This window comes from Scardinius erythrophthalmus (genome assembly GCF_964197995.2).
Source record: "Scardinius erythrophthalmus genome assembly, chromosome: 8".
Classification (NCBI taxonomy): Eukaryota; Metazoa; Chordata; class Actinopteri; order Cypriniformes; family Leuciscidae; genus Scardinius; species Scardinius erythrophthalmus.
The window spans coordinates 26419109-26435194 of record NC_138228.1 but is presented as its reverse complement, the minus strand read 5'-3'; the positions used below and the strand labels follow the sequence as shown (position 1 = coordinate 26435194).

Sequence of the window (16086 nt, the reverse complement as noted above, 5' to 3'; positions counted from 1 at the left end):
ATTCAAAGAGAAAATTATATTGATAAATTAAAAAGTTCTCTTCGTAATTTGTTTCAGAAAGATGAGTGACAAATAAGAACAATAGATAGTTAGTAAATGAAAACAGACATCACCAACTCGTTTCTTTTTAATGATTCAACAGCAATATTCGAATGTTTTGTTTTCAGAAGTCTATATCGTTTTTGTTTTGAACTTTGTGTGTATTGAATGTTAAATACGTTAATAATGATAACATGACTGTTTATCATGGTGATTTGTCACAGACAGACAGTTCTTGAATCAGACAGTGAATGAGAGAGATCGACTGAGCTTGTGCGATTACCTGCGTCTGTCTTTGAGGTCAAGTCATATATATGTTAAAAAGGTTGTTGTGTCCAAGGAAAGTGAAATATTGTATCGCCTTTTTAATGTTTAAGGGTATTTACCATAAATGGCATTTCACAGTGCGAGGAAGCAGCTGGAAAATAAATCGGCGAGTCATGCATTGAATCAATGCCACTGGTCCCTATTAAGCTATGAAGCTTCAGCGTTACCCATGCGACGCATTGCTGGTCAGCTGAGCCTTAAAGTGGAGCTTAAAGTTAAAAATAATGAACACCTAGTTTCATCACATCTATCTTTTTAACGAATCAGTGTTTTTGAACATGTTTGTACATGTACGGTTTAATGACTCAAAGACAATCTGTTGCTGTAACAATGTGACTGCGCACTGAGTGACAGCCTTTCAATGCGCAGAGACGATGTTTAGTTTTCGCTACATTCGTTACAGAAAATGTCCCACACATCGTAACACTTATTTATATAGCAACACATAAATATAAATAAGTCCAAATATATAAATGGTTGTAACCGCACTGGCATTAGTAGTACATTTAACATTTAGCTCAAATGATCTATAGGGAATTTTAATAATTAATCATGAATATGATTAATATTTTGCATATTACAGTTGCATTAATTTATTCGAAGTTGAAAATAGATGGATTTGTATATATGAATAATCAATCACAACGAATTATAATTCATCATTCATATATCAAAAATCCTATTTCAGATCGATTATGAGATAACCCTTTATGGAAAATTAATGTAATTATCAAACAGTTGTCTGTCCCGCAAACGACCATAAGATTAACTTACTAACCTTCTCAATAAAGTTATCACTTCTTATAATTTCAAAAAGGAATAGCTTCTGGCCATGAAACCATTCTTTTTGTCCTTATAAAATTTAGGTTACTGAACCATAATCAATTGTAAAGCCTGTAGCTAGATCAAACATTTCAGGGACTCGTAATGTGAGAATTATATACAGGATCAATCAAGTATATATGGAATTTTAATAATTGGACTAATACATTGAACTAAGGAATACAAAATACTACAATTTACACAAGTAAATATGTATGTACAGGACACGTAAATAAAATACAAGACTAAACGAATAACAGATGAGAGAGGGAGAGGATGAAAGGGAGAAAGTGAAACTAAAGTTCAGGATGAGAGAGATCACCAAAATGATCTCAGCATGGCAAAATCACAGGCAATGTAACCTTGAGAGACAGCAAGGAATCAAATCACATTAAAAGTTCAATAAACTTATCTTGCAAAATGGTTCTCTTTGTTGCTGAAGAAGAGCTCTTTTTAGAGCGGGGCGTGTTTCCTCGTGTCTTTGGGGCGAGCAGACTCGCGCGAAGTTTAAAGGTTCACCGAAACGTGAAGTTGCCATAAACATGATTCAGAGTTCATTTCCCTTTGTGGAGGGAGAAACGAATATGAAAATAAAACTTAGTAAAGAAAATAAAACGGAGATGAGGACTCCCTAAGGAGCCATGGAGCCAGGAATTCTCTCAGACGCAGTGCTCGTGCACGTCCTTAAGGAATAGGAGCGCCTGTGTGTTTCTGCAGGGCTTGTGCTCTCGTCTCTTCCGGTGAGCGCGATAGCGGGATTTTCAAAAGAGTCTTTTTCTTTGAGTTGAAGTTGCTTGCTGCATTTGCTTCGCTGAGTCCGAATACGAAAATAAAGAAAAGACTTAAAGGAAATCAAAAGAGAAAACAGAGAATGCTCCCTAAAAGGGAGCCATGGGTCTTCTGAAGAAGAGGGTTCGTAAAAGTGCTCCCAGAGATTTCCTGAGTCGGTCTTTTATGGAAAATATGGGTTGACGCCTCTGTTCGCGCAAACAACCAATGAACGTCCAAAGATAAGAAGCGGGAAAAGTTCCTTTGTCTCTGGGGGAGACACCCACTCGAGGGAGTTATGGTGTTGTCTTAATACTCTAGTCAGACGTAATACTAGTCATATAGTAATAATCATATCATTGCAATCTATTATCGAGATTCAACTCCGTTAAGTCTCAAGATTTAAAATGATATAAAACATGTCATATGAAAGATTATAGGAATACACAAAGTTACATAAGATATGCAGAATTACACAAGCATATTAATGTTAATATTAATATTAATGCATCTTACAAGCATTTTAAGGTTCGTTCCTTCAAATACGTCATAAACAGAGTGAATATAAACTGGGAAACACAGGAGTATATGAAATATTACATGCTTACTGTATATTCTAAGTTTAATGTTCAAAGTTTGTGTATGTGTGTGCATTGGAATGTTGGCTCCTCATTATCTCTTGCAGCGGAGCTGGATGAGCTGCAGCTTGGGAGTCATAAAGTTTTATGACCTAGCCCTGAAGATTCGATTCCAATGGGAGAAACTTTCTTCAAAAATACATTTCAGAGCCACACACTAGAAGATCATAACTATGATCAAAACAAAACTAATCAAACATGCATGCATACCGGAAGGTCAGATACAAGTCTGAATTACATACAAAGGTCGTTTGTGTGTTGTATGTATGTGTGAGAGTGTGTGTATGTCACATAGAAAGTTTCGTTATCTCTCAATAAAGTGTTGCGAAAGACCATTTGTCGCAGACTAGCTGGAGCCAACACAACTGATTTACCTTCGGGGGTTCAGAGTGGGACAGCGAGCCATGATTCATAGCCAATGTTGCTACATGAGCAAAATTCCACTCAAAATTACCGCATGGGAAATTCCTTCACGAGACAGCCCTACATTCTATAACCCAAATGTACAAAAAGAAATGTAATGAAAAAGTAATGTAAAAGAAAGGCCTGTTTTATTTTTATTTTTAGTCTAGTCTTTGTGTCAAGCTGTCATTTTAGTTTTTATTAGTTTTAGTCACGTTCATACTCTTTTTAGTCTAGTTAAGTTTCAGTCGACTAAAAGTCTGAGCATGTTAGTCTTATTTTAGTCAGAATTATCCATGACTATTTTCGTCTAGTTTTAGTCGGCGAAAACTGATGACATTTAGTCTAGATTTAGTCAATGAAAATTGTATTTTAGTCTCTTTTTAGTAATGCAATTCTATTTAACCCAGTTAATATAGTGTACCACTATGGAAAAATAGCAAAAATAGCGAACAGAAAAGTAACACTCGTCTCATTCGTGGAGGTTGAAAAACAAGTTCTTTGTGACATCCAAGATTTATTGTATTAAAATTTAAATGCAAAAGAAAAGGTTTGACCCAGAATCTGATCCAGATGGAGAAGCAACGGATAGAGAAGTTGCAACTCAGCGGCTCCAGAAGGACATTTCTGAATGGTTAGATTAAAATATTATGTCTGGATATGGTACTTTATTCGGATGGTTTACAGTTATTATCATGTAGCTAACGCTAACCTACTGTTGCCTTTTCATGAATGATCTGTAACGTCTGTAATTTATCTTATTACAATTACATCAAGCTCTGCGATCTTGAAATGCGGATATCGCGCGCGCCATATAACCAACAGGAAAACGGTTATCCAAATAACAAAGAAATGTACAACACTCGCGTTTAGGGGTGTAAGAAAAAATCGATACACATGAGTATCGCGATATTTTATTTTGCAATACTGTATCGATTTTCAAAAACGCAATATAGATTTTTTTTTTTTTTTTTTTTTTTTTACGTCCAAAAATATTCATGGTAAGACGGTGGTTCACGTTTATGTTGTTTAAAAGGCTCGCCGAACGGTGCGTGTCCACTGGCACGGAGCGAGCGGAGCAAGCATTTTCAATTCATTCCTATGGAAGTCGAGCTTCACGCTCAGCAGTGCATTTTGGGATTGACAGCGGAGAGAAAGCGTTGAGAGCGACTGAGAGCGTCAAAAGGTTGGGCAGTTCTTTATGATGGATTTAGTGCGTAAATCATTTTGTTTACAAATTAGACGCTTTGCAGTTGTTTATATATGTTAAAGATTTTATTTTGGATGTGTTTATTGTTATTATATTGGCTGGGTTTATAAAATTGAAAGGATCTTTGCTTGGTGCATTTGGAAACAAAGCTTGTCTATTTCTAAATGTAATCGCGTGCATGATGATTATACTGTCCGTGTGTTGAAAAAAACAAACACACTCATAACAGACATACCCCAAAGCGGAGACGTTACAGAAAACGTAGTTTTGCCGCTGTAGTGGACGCGCACCGTGAAGCTGCGTTCACACCAAACGCGAATAGAGCGCCTGGCGCGAGAGATTTCAATGTTAAGTTAATGCAAGGACGCGTTTATGCGCGTCTGGAGGTCCTGTGGCGCGAATGAGGTGTTTAGCGCGGCAGACGTTAATTCGCCTCATTCGCGCGTCCAGTTCTTTTAAAATCTTTTATCACATAAAAACTTGATTTCAATAGGCCTATATGACACATTCATTTTGTTCATTTTCATTCATTTTCGTCCAGTTCACGTTGTTGTTTTGTATTGTGACAGGGGCTATGTATTTTCTTTTATTATGGCCTACTTGAGAAATATAAAAATTTGCTCACTAAGAACCTGTGAACCACAATACCAAACTGGCAGTCTGATTTTCTGTGAACTGAATTGTTTACCTAAAGTAATTTTTTTTTACTTTTATGCACATTTCTTTTTTTAAATATTATTTTTTCTAAAATTATAGTCCTACTTTAAAAAAAATCCCAATATATCGCCTTATGCACAGTATCGAAATATATTGCAATATATTGAATCGTGACCCATGTATCGTGATACGTATCGTATCGCCAGATTCTTGCCAATACACAGCCCTACTCGCATTACAGTGTGTGTAACTTGACATTTTCTCATGGGTGAGAAATATTCTCTGGGCGGGCAAAGCAGAGAAAGGGGAGGTAACATTCCTCCTTATAACGTCATAAGGAGGAGATTCAAGATCAGCCCGGTTAAGCTTCCATTTTCTCAAAGGCAGAGAAAAATAGCAAAAGCTCGATTTACACCGATTAAAATTTCTAGAAACTTTGGGACCATATACAGACTAGGGGAACTCATATTAATGTTAAAAAACCTCAGAAAGTGGAAATTTCATGTCATGGGACCTTTAAAATGTTTGCGATTTTAATATAACTACACGGCGAAATATTTTACCACTTGCTTATAAATCTATATAGAAGTAGTGCATTGAATAATACGTTGTTTAAATTGTGCTTAAAAGTGAATTACGTCTATTAAAGAGTATGTGTGTACAAAGAGAATCGCAATGCTGACAAACTTTAAAAAAAAAATAAAAGTAGCTGATAACTTCTGGATTTGAAATAAAAATAGTGAGTATGTGTTTGTGGTAAAGCCGTGGATCAGTTACGCACTGCAAACGCAGCATATCTGAAAGCACTATAGCGCGTGCTGCTCCTGCACCGCATACACACTGCACACGGAGTGTGTGTGAAACGGGTGTCAGACTTAACTTTGTTTGTTGTCGTTTATGCTAACTCACTGCAGCTGCATCTTCTAAATAACGCCGCGAGTGGGGCTTGAGGAAGTGACATCGTCTGCGTCTGTGCAGTGAGACCTGATGCAGCCCCTGAATTGAGACACGGGAAACAAAAATACTGCAAAATAATAATAATAATAATGTGAATAAACGAGATGAAATAATGTCATAAGATTTCGTCTCGTTTTGGTCAACGAAAATGAAGAGACATTTTAGCATAGTTTTTATTTTGTTAACCACATTTAGTCTTGTTTTTATTCGTCAACAATATTGCATTATACATTTAATTATAGTTATAATCACATGAGCAGCATTTACATTGCATCTTGTCTCGTTTTCGTCACGTGGTTTGTTGACAACGATATTTAGTCAATTTTTGTAGACGAAAGAAACACTAGTATTGGTTTTGACTCAAAACACAATGTGATTCAGAATTCCTTCCAATAAACCACCTTATCTTTCTATAGTAAAATAGTATGTTCAACAATATGAATTGGAAATGCTGGAGAGATGAATTGATTAAGTTGAACAAAATTCATGAATCAAACAACTCAGCTGATCAGAGTTTGTGAATAAAATGATTCAGTTTAAAGAGTTGTTCAAACTTCTCTCGATCAGTTCAAGTACAAAAAACAGTCTCTCCATTTCAGAAGTAAAAAAATAAATCAAAGTCCTTTGAGTCCAAAAAAACAAAAGAAAATTGTAGTTATCCTGCCAGTTGATGGTTTCAAATTACAGTTCAAAGGGGAAACAGGTCCATGGGCACTGGTAAGCACAGGGCCGGCCCTGACCAATTTGCTGCCCTAGGCAAGATTTTACCTGGTGCCCCATGCATCACAGCCCATTTCACCCCGTCATTGTGTTCATGATTATTTAGCATATATATATATATATATATATATATATATATATATATATATATATATATATATATACATACAGTACATACACACACACACACTTACATACACACACACACACACACACACACACACACACACACAAGTCAAGTCAAGTTTATTTATATAGCGCTTTTCACAACACAGGTTGTATCAAAGCAGCTTCACAGTAATAAATTAAAACAATACATCAATGTTTGTTGATGTACAAATATCCCCAACTGAGCAAGCCAAAGGCAACAGTGGCAAGGAACCGAAAAACTCCACCAGGTGACCTAATGGAGAAAAAAAAACCTTGGGAGAACCCAGGCTCAGTCGGGGGCCAGTTCTCCTCTGGCGTTTATGAACTAGAGGTCGGATTTAACTGTAAGATTAAAAGTATTATATGAATGCCTGGCTGAAGAGATGCGTCTTTAATCTAGTTTTAAACTGGGAGAGCGAGTCTGAGCAACGAACAGTATCAGGAAGGCCATTCCAGAGTTTTGGAGCTAAATGTGAAAATGCTCTCCCTCCTTTGGTGGATCTGGATATCCTAGGTATGACCAAAAGCCTCGAATTTAGTGATCTTAAAGAGCGCGATGGATTATAGGGCGATAGAAGATCCGTTAAATAAACTGGAGCTAAGCCGTTTAGGGCTTTATAAGTCAGTAGCAATACCTTGTAATTAATACGGAACTTTATAGGTAACCAATGTAGTGATGATAAAATTGGTGTTATATGATCATATTTTCTTGATCTAGTTAGAACTCTTGCGGCGGCATTTTGGACTAACTGTAGCTTGTTTATTGAGGATGCAGGACAACCAGCTAATAAAGCATTACAGTAATCTAGTCTCGATGTCATGAATGCATGAACTAACTTTTCTGCATCAGAAACAGATAGCATATTACGTAGCTTAGCAATGTTTCTAAGGTGGAAAAAGGCTGTTCTTGTAACATATGAAATATAATTTTCAAAAGACAGGTTGCAGTCTAATATAACACCCAGGTCTTTTACTGTAGAGGATGAAGTAACAGGACATCCTACTATGATAAAGTTGTATTGTGAGAGGATTTGTGGGTGGTTTTTTGAACCGATGATTAGTACATCTGTCTTGTCTGGATTTAACAAAAGAAAATTGCGCGTCATCCAATCTTTTATATCTTTAACACACTCTGTCAATTTGGGTAATTTAGCGTTTTCATCTGGCCGTGATGAAATATAGATTTGAGTGTCATCAGCATAACAATGGAAACTAATTCCATGTTTCCTTATAATATTTCCAAGTGGCAGCATATATATTGAGAATAACAGAGGGCCTAACACAGATCCCTGCGGCACTCCATAGTTTACTGGAGTTATGATCGATTTTTCTCCATTTAAATAAACAAAATGGTAGCGGTCAGATAAATACGATCTAAACCAGCTTAATGCTTGTCCTTGAACACCAGTATAATTTTGTAGTCGATCTAAGAGTATTGTATGATCTATAGTATCGAACGCAGCACTAAGATCAAGTAAAACTAGTATTGAGATACAGCCTTGGTCAGAAGCTAAGAGTAAATCATTTGTGATTTTAACGAGCGCAGTTTCAGTGCTATGGTGCGGCCTGAATCCAGACTGAAACTTTTCATAGATGTCATTTTCTTGCAAGAAAGAGCCTAATTGAGCGGACACAACTTTTTCTAGTATTTTAGACATAAAAGGTAGATTTGAAATGGGTCTATAATTTGCTAGATTATGTGGATCTAATTGTGGTTTCTTAATGAGAGGTTTTATAACTGCCAGTTTAAATGTTCTTGGAACATAACCTAAAGATAAAGGCGAGTTAATAATATTGAGGAGAGGCTCTTCCACTATAGGTAACACTTCTTTCAGTAGTTTAGTTGGTATAGAATCTAGTAAACATGTTGTTGTTTTAGATGAAGTGATAAGTTTATTTAACTCTTTTTGTTCTATAGTTGTAAAGCACTGTAATTGTTCTTGCGGGGTGATAATTGAGGCTGAATTATAAGGCGCGATTGAGGATTGAACATTTACAATTGTGGTTCTGATGTTTTCTATTTTCTCAGTGAAAAACTTCATGAAATCATTACTACTAAACTGTAACGGAATATTTTGTTCAGGTGACGCTTGTTTATTTGTTAGTCTAGCCACGGTGTTAAATAAGAACCTAGGATTGTTTTGGTTGTTTTCTATTAGTTTGCGGAGATGCTCAGCCCTGGCTGCTTTTAGGGCCTTTTTATAACGTGACATACTGTCTTTCCATGCGATTCTAAAGACCTCTAAATTAGTTCTTTTTCCATTTACGCTCTAAATTATGGGTTTCTCTCTTTAGAACATGCGTAGTATTGTTGTACCATGGTGCTTTACTTTTCTCTCTGACCTTTTTTAATCTAATGGGTGCAACAATATCCAATGTTCCAGAGAGAATGGTGCTCATAGTGCTAGTTAACCCTCTGAGGTCGACAAACGCGCGGGCGCGTTTTGCTGGATTTTCTCCACATTGTAGCACTATAAACTTAAATTACTCAGTCATTTATAGTCATACAGAAAAAATAAATATAAAAAAAGAATCTGTGATATTTCTCCTTTTGTATGTGTCCACTTACAATCAAACCAAAACATTGTGCTTTTGTAAAATAAAGAAAATAAACAGGGTGTGCTTTCTGCCTCTCCGTCGCGGTGAACTTTTTTTTCTTGAGCACGTCTATAAACTGAAACAAAACTCAGCGAATACTTGTCACACATTTATGAGCCATACACCTTTATAAACATTTAAGTGTGTACTTTTAAATGATCGGATTCAAAACGAAAACAAATATTCTCTGTTTAAGTAATTTGTATAAAACCAACAAGATGTCCAGCTTCTCAAACGCTTCCTCATTACAGTTAATTTGGCCACGCCCACTCACGCAAAAGATATTCACATGCAAATCTCCACATGGAACGCGTCTCGCTCATTACCTCAACAACAAAACACTTCACTTCACTTTTCGTCGAGTTTGAAAGACGTGCCTGAGCTTACATTGGATTTAGGCTACCTCAGAAGAAAAAGAACGCGATTTGAAGACAAGAAAGGTGTAAGGTAACAAATTCTTACATATCAGTTTGTTATTGTTGCATAAATGTCACGTTGCAGTTGAACTGTTGCTAGATATATGGGGAATAGTAATATCTAGACCCGTGTTTACTGTTACTGTGTTTGTGGATATCTGCTCAAACGTAGATATGTACAGTATATGGTAACCATAATGTTTTATATTTGAGCGCGATCGCATTTGAATGTATCATATTTTCGATAGCGATCGCGTTTGAATGTATCATATTTTCCTGCGCGATCGTGTTTGAATGTACACATCATATTTTGGATGAAAGCAAAACGCACCAAACGGCTTCATGTTTTTATTATTATCTCATTTCAAATCATCATAACGGATGGAAACATTTGAAGTAACATGATAATAAATATATTTTTCTCTAGCTTAGTTGTTACTGAAATCTTTTTGAAAATATATATAGGCTGCTATATTGTTATTATTTTATGCAGCACTGCGCATAGCCTATACCTACAAGGCACAACAAACCTGGTGTTCATTATATAATATATTGTTGGAAACATTTGTGTGAGTGTGTGTGTGTATTCTGTGAATTTTAAAAAGCAATTTTAACAAGAAAAATCTAAAATGTATTCCCAAAATCGTGCAGGCCTTTCTCTTGATATCAGTATGTTCACTTTTTTTTTTTTTTTTTTTTTTTTCAGGGCCAAGATGCCACTGAGTCCTGCTGACTTCAACGTTCACAGTACATGTCTCTGTACATGAACATGGTACTTTTTTGTTGTGTATCTTTGGATTATGTTGTATTGTAAATAAATCCAAACAATTTTAAAAGCCATTCTTTTTTAAATCTCCTCATTCTTTGTGCAAGGGTGGTCAGAATGATGGGCCCTGATAAGCTCCTAATAGGGCCATTAGGGAGGTTCTTTGTCTTTCTCAGGTGTGGAAAGCTTTCATATTAATGAGATGATCCGCCCCTTCGCATATTGCTTTATCACACAAAACACGTCGTAAAATTTTTAAATCAATATATTGTCTTCTCTGAATGAGCAGTCAGGGTGATTCTCACATAGTTTTAGAGCAAATATTCTAGGCTACGTCATACAATTTTCAAAAGTCTTGTGAAGAAATAATCAGTATGGGTTTCATGACCTTATTTCAGTGAGAATTTATTTTTGTATTTTCACAAACCACGCATAAATGTCATTATCTCAAAACTACAAACTTTTACATACATGCTGCTGATATATTATTGTAGCAGAGTTTGTGCTGAATACAGTGTAATTAGACTTTAGCCATGAAAATGTCACAAGTAACAGAAATAAGCACAAATGTCAGAGCATGTCAGAACACCTCCAGGGCCCAGAAAACAGCTCAGACCTCAGAGGGTTAATTCCTCAAGTTCATCTGTTTGTTTGGGTTCACTGAGCAGCTGAGACAGATCAGGTAAGCTATTTGAAAAATTATCTATGGTGGATGGAAGAATTGTTCTGCCTAATCGATAACGCGGCGCAGCATGATATTCTACAGGAGTACGTAATATGCAAGTTACCATATAATGGTCAGTGACATCATCACTTTGTGGAATGATATCTATATCGGTTGGATCGGTTCCATGTGATATAATTAAATCGAGTGTATGATTAAAACGATGAGTTGGTCCGGTAACGTTTTGCTTGACCCCAAAGGAGTTTAATAAATCTGTAAACGCAGCCCCTAGCACATCATTTGAATTATCTACGTGGATATTAAAGTCTCCAACAATTAATGCTTTATCGAAATTAACTAATAGGTCTGAGAGAAAATCTGCAAACTCTTTTAGGAAATCAGCGTAAGGCCCAGGCGGTCTATATACGGTAGCCAAGGCTAGAGATAACAGGGATGTTTTTCGAACATCTAAGAGCGTAACATTTAGTACAAGTACTTCAAACGAAATAAACTTATAGCCCGTTTTCTGAGTAACATTGAGAATATCTCTATAGATTGTTGCATCACCGCCGCCACGACCAATCAGACGGGGCTCGTGCTTATAGGAGTATCCTGATGGAGTAGACTCATTTAGACCGAAATAATCATTTGGTTTAAGCCAGGTTTCAGTAAGGCAAAGTACATCGAAGCTATTATCTGTAACTATTTCATTTACAATAACTGCCTTAGGTGTGAGTGATCTAATGTTTAGAAGACCTAGCTTTAGAAATTGTTTTTGATTACTAATAGCAACATTTTCTGGTTTAATAACAATTAGATTTTTTCTAGATCCTGCATTAGATTTATTATTTGATCTCACTAAACGAGGAATAGACACAGTTTCTATGCAATGTTCAACACTATTTATATCAGTTAAATTGGTGCAGCAGAGACTATGATTTGGACTTTTGGTTACTAGTCAAAAGGTATTTAACATTTTGGAGATGTTATCTGACAGAAGATCCGATCCGAATCTGCTTGGGTGTAAGCCATCAGCACGGTAAAGCCTAGGACGCTCCCAAAACAGATTCCAATTATTTACAAAGAGCAGTTTCTGCTCATTGCACCATGACATTAACCATTCATTTAGCGCGAATAATCTACTAAACTTTTCATGACCTAGTCGGTACGTGGGAAACGGTCCTGACACAATGATCGTTATATCAGGCGATGTGCTGCGTACCGTATCGATCAGATTCCTGAAGTCTTTCTTCAGAACTTCCGTCTGGCGCAGCCTGATGTCGTCCACTCCCGCGTGCAAGACCACAGTTCCGACGCGCTCGTTCAGAATCTCAGGAACGCGAGCAGCGATTTCAGAAACACGAGCACCAGGAAAGCAGTGACTATGCACCTTACTTTTATTTAACGTAGCGTGTACGTGTCGAACGATGGAATCGTCGATGATCACAGCATCGCGTTCTGTTTCACGAAGAGGGGAGAAGCGTTTTTGTGTGGATAACTCGAAAACGGGGAGGGTCGAAGAGAGTTTTCTTGGTCTAGACCTGACTCGCGTCTTCCGCTGCGGAAATATCCAGGCTTCGTGGTGGCGTGTTGGAGCAGGAGTGAACGAGACCATGGCTGATCGCGACCTCGACGCTCGGGACCGATGTTGAGAAACGCACGGAGTAGACGAGGTCGGAGTCAGCGGGTTAGTAACGTTAATCTCTGATTTGTGTGCATCGGCACGTGATGTTTCAAGAGCCAAACGCCGGTCTATCAGCTCGGCTTTTCTCACTAAAAGGTCGTGGATCTGGTTCTCAACAGCTTCCAGCTCAGACTGCACCGCGTGCAGCTCAAATGTGTCCTCACCTGCACCAAAAGGTAGACTACTTACATCTGATATATTCGCCATTTTAACAGATGGACAGTACGTTAAGTTAGCAACGACGCTACCAGTGATGCTATCAATATTAATACTAATTTATGGCTGAAGTTTTGGATATAATCCTTCTTTTTAGTGGTACGGGTGTAGAGTAGACGCACGATAGGCGAAAAAATGTTTGTTTGTAAATGAGTGCGGAGAAGACGCGTTCAGCCGTGATCCACGGACGTAACCTATAAGAGTATCCAGCGTTGGATCACACACACACACACATTACAGCCTAAACAAATACCAGCATTACATAGCATTCAAGTCAAGTCCCCATTATCTTTTATAGCACGTTTTACAATACAGATTTAATGTGAACTTTGCTATTTTGAATAAACCTGTAAATAAATATCATTACTAATTTTGGCAAATAAATTTTAAAAATGCCATATACAGTACAGGCCAAAAGTTTGGAAACATTACTATTTTTAATGTTTTTGAAAGAAGTTTCTTCTGCTTATCAAGCCTGCATTTATTTGATCAAAAATACAGAAAAAAATTTAATATTGTGATATATTATTACAATTTAAAATAATTGGCTTTCAATTTATTATACTTTAAATGATCATTTATTTCTGTGATGCAAAGCTGAATTTTCAGGATCATTACTCCAGTCTATCACATGATCCTTTAGAAATCATTATAATATGATGATTCATTATCAAAGTTGGAAACAGTTCTGCTGCTTAATATTTTTTCATAACCTGTGATACTTTTTTAGGATACTTTGATGAATAAAAAGAAAAAAAAGAAATATAAAAAAATATAAATCGTTTGTAACAACAATGTACTCTACTGGTCAGTAATTTGGGGTCAGTAATTTTGTTCTTTCTTTTTTTTAAATAAATCAATACTTTTATTCAGCAAGGATGTGTTAAATTGATAAAAAGTGATTGTAAAGATGATTTGTATAATTATAAAATATACAGTATATATATATATTTCAATGAATGCAGTTCTTTTTAACATTTTGTTCATCAAATATATAAGGCAGCAGAACTGTTTCCAACACTCATAATAAATCATCATATTAGAATGATTTTTAAAGGATCATTTGATAGACTGGAGTAATGATGCTGAAAATTCAGCTTTGCATCACATGAATAAATGATATAATAAATGGTATAATAAATTGAAAACCAATTATTTTAAATTGTAATAATATATCACAATATTTAATTATATTTTTCAGTATTTTTGATCAAATAAATGCAGGCTTGATGAGCAGAAGAAACTTCTTTCAAAAACATTAAAAATAGTAATGTTTCCAAACTTTTGGCCTGTACTGTATCCCCCCCAAAACTGCACAACTGTAGAGTAAAACATTAATAAAAAAGTGATAATAAAAAAATGTGTCTTAAAACTGACATGATTGTTACAAAATCACACAGTCTGGGGACTCAGGAGAACTCAGAACAACTGCTAACATTAAGTTTAAGGTAAAAATAACTGCCATGAAATTATAGTATCTTACTCCTATACAATAAATTGTTCATTCACTACATCACTTTACCTCTGTCTTTATCCCCTTTTATCCTCTTCTCTTCTTTTTGGCACTGTATCTATCGCAGACTATGCTCATTTATAATGTGTCATGTAAATTCGGCCATCCGTCACAATCAGGAAACTTTCACCGTGTCACATGGAGATCTAGAACTGGCGAGAGCTGCCAGGCCCGTTTCTACAAGCTGCGTGTTAACAAAAGCAGTGCTGTCTTCATTGGATGCGGCGTCGCGCACGCTACACAACAAATTACCAACAACTGATCGCGCGCACGCTCTGTTTCTGACGCACTTCAAGCACTTGATGGGCGGGGGAAGATTGATGAGCCGGACTTTTTTTTGCTTTATTTGGTAGTAATTCGAATTAATGGTTTTAAAATAGTATTATAAAAAAATAATAATAATAATTTCACTCGTTCACTCATTCTGGCGCCCCTATGGATGAGTGGCGCCCTTAGCATTTGCCTATTCCGCCTATGCCGCGGGCCGGCCCTGGGTCAGCATTTGTGCGTGTAATTGCATCCACTAGGCAGACGATTCACCTTCACGGGATTATTTATGGCACAAAACAGGATACACTTGCCGATCACGTTCACATAGGAAAAAAAATAGAGAACAAGAAAACGCAGCCTTGGAAAACACAAGGCAAACGTACAATAATTAATTTCTGACTCAACATTTCAGTAACAAATGACATGCACAGCTCAAATTACACATTAATCCAACTTTACGACAGTTATTTAACACATCGACACTCATTGTCCCAACTCATGATACAAAGATGTTACACGCGGTAGCTTTAGCCCACGGCTAACTAGTTCAGCTCGCGCTGTGACTGCGGCCTAGTCAACTCAGCTCATATCAAATCATTTCTGAAATAGACATATCTGTCATAAGATAACATATGATAAAAAAGAAATGTCACTCACCAAAACGAGATTGCATCACATATTCAATTAAAGAAGATTATCCAATAAAGATTATCACACTGGGATCCACTAAATCTTTACTCCGATTTCACCTTTTACACCTTTCTCTGACGACAACACTCTAAGTTGATGCATCCAAAGTTTCCAAGTGCACACAATCACAGTTCCCGATAGAGTATGATGATCATTTAGTACAAGGAGTTTCTGGAGAAATGTTCCGTGCTGCTGTCTCATCTGATCTGTTCTCTCATCATGCTGACAGCGGCAGTGCCAGCGCGAACAGTGGGCGGGCCTTAATAATATGCCGCTACTGTTGGCTCTCAGGGGTGTCAGTCACTGCAGCACAATCAGTGATTGGATGAATCGCGTGTTATTGCCCAGTGGTGTGGCAACCAGTGCATCAAGTAATTGAAAAATTAAATTTGTCCAGAACAGAGCGACAGGACTGAATTTAAACTGTTATAGAAGAGCTAATATACTAAAAATGAACTGGTGAAGGATTGTCTCTCTGCTTTATTTTATAAGAAATATTTCTGTGTCTAGAGTTCCTAATGCGCTGTACTCTCAACTTTTGTATAATAGTACTAGTCATAATTTTTTACACCAGGCATG

At 36.7% G+C, this 16086-nt stretch overlaps 1 protein-coding gene across 1 annotated transcript in view; it reads right to left on the bottom strand.

Moving 5' to 3' along the window:
- The window catches only part of LOC308694927 (uncharacterized protein), a 76951-nt gene extending 61225 nt beyond the window's left edge, over positions 1–15726 (bottom strand). Inside the window, exon 1 of the mRNA XM_081372740.1 lies at positions 15475–15726. The gene's annotated coding sequence lies outside the window, so the exon portion shown is untranslated. The remainder of the gene's footprint in view (positions 1–15474) is intronic.
- Positions 15727–16086: the final 360 nt, after the last annotated feature.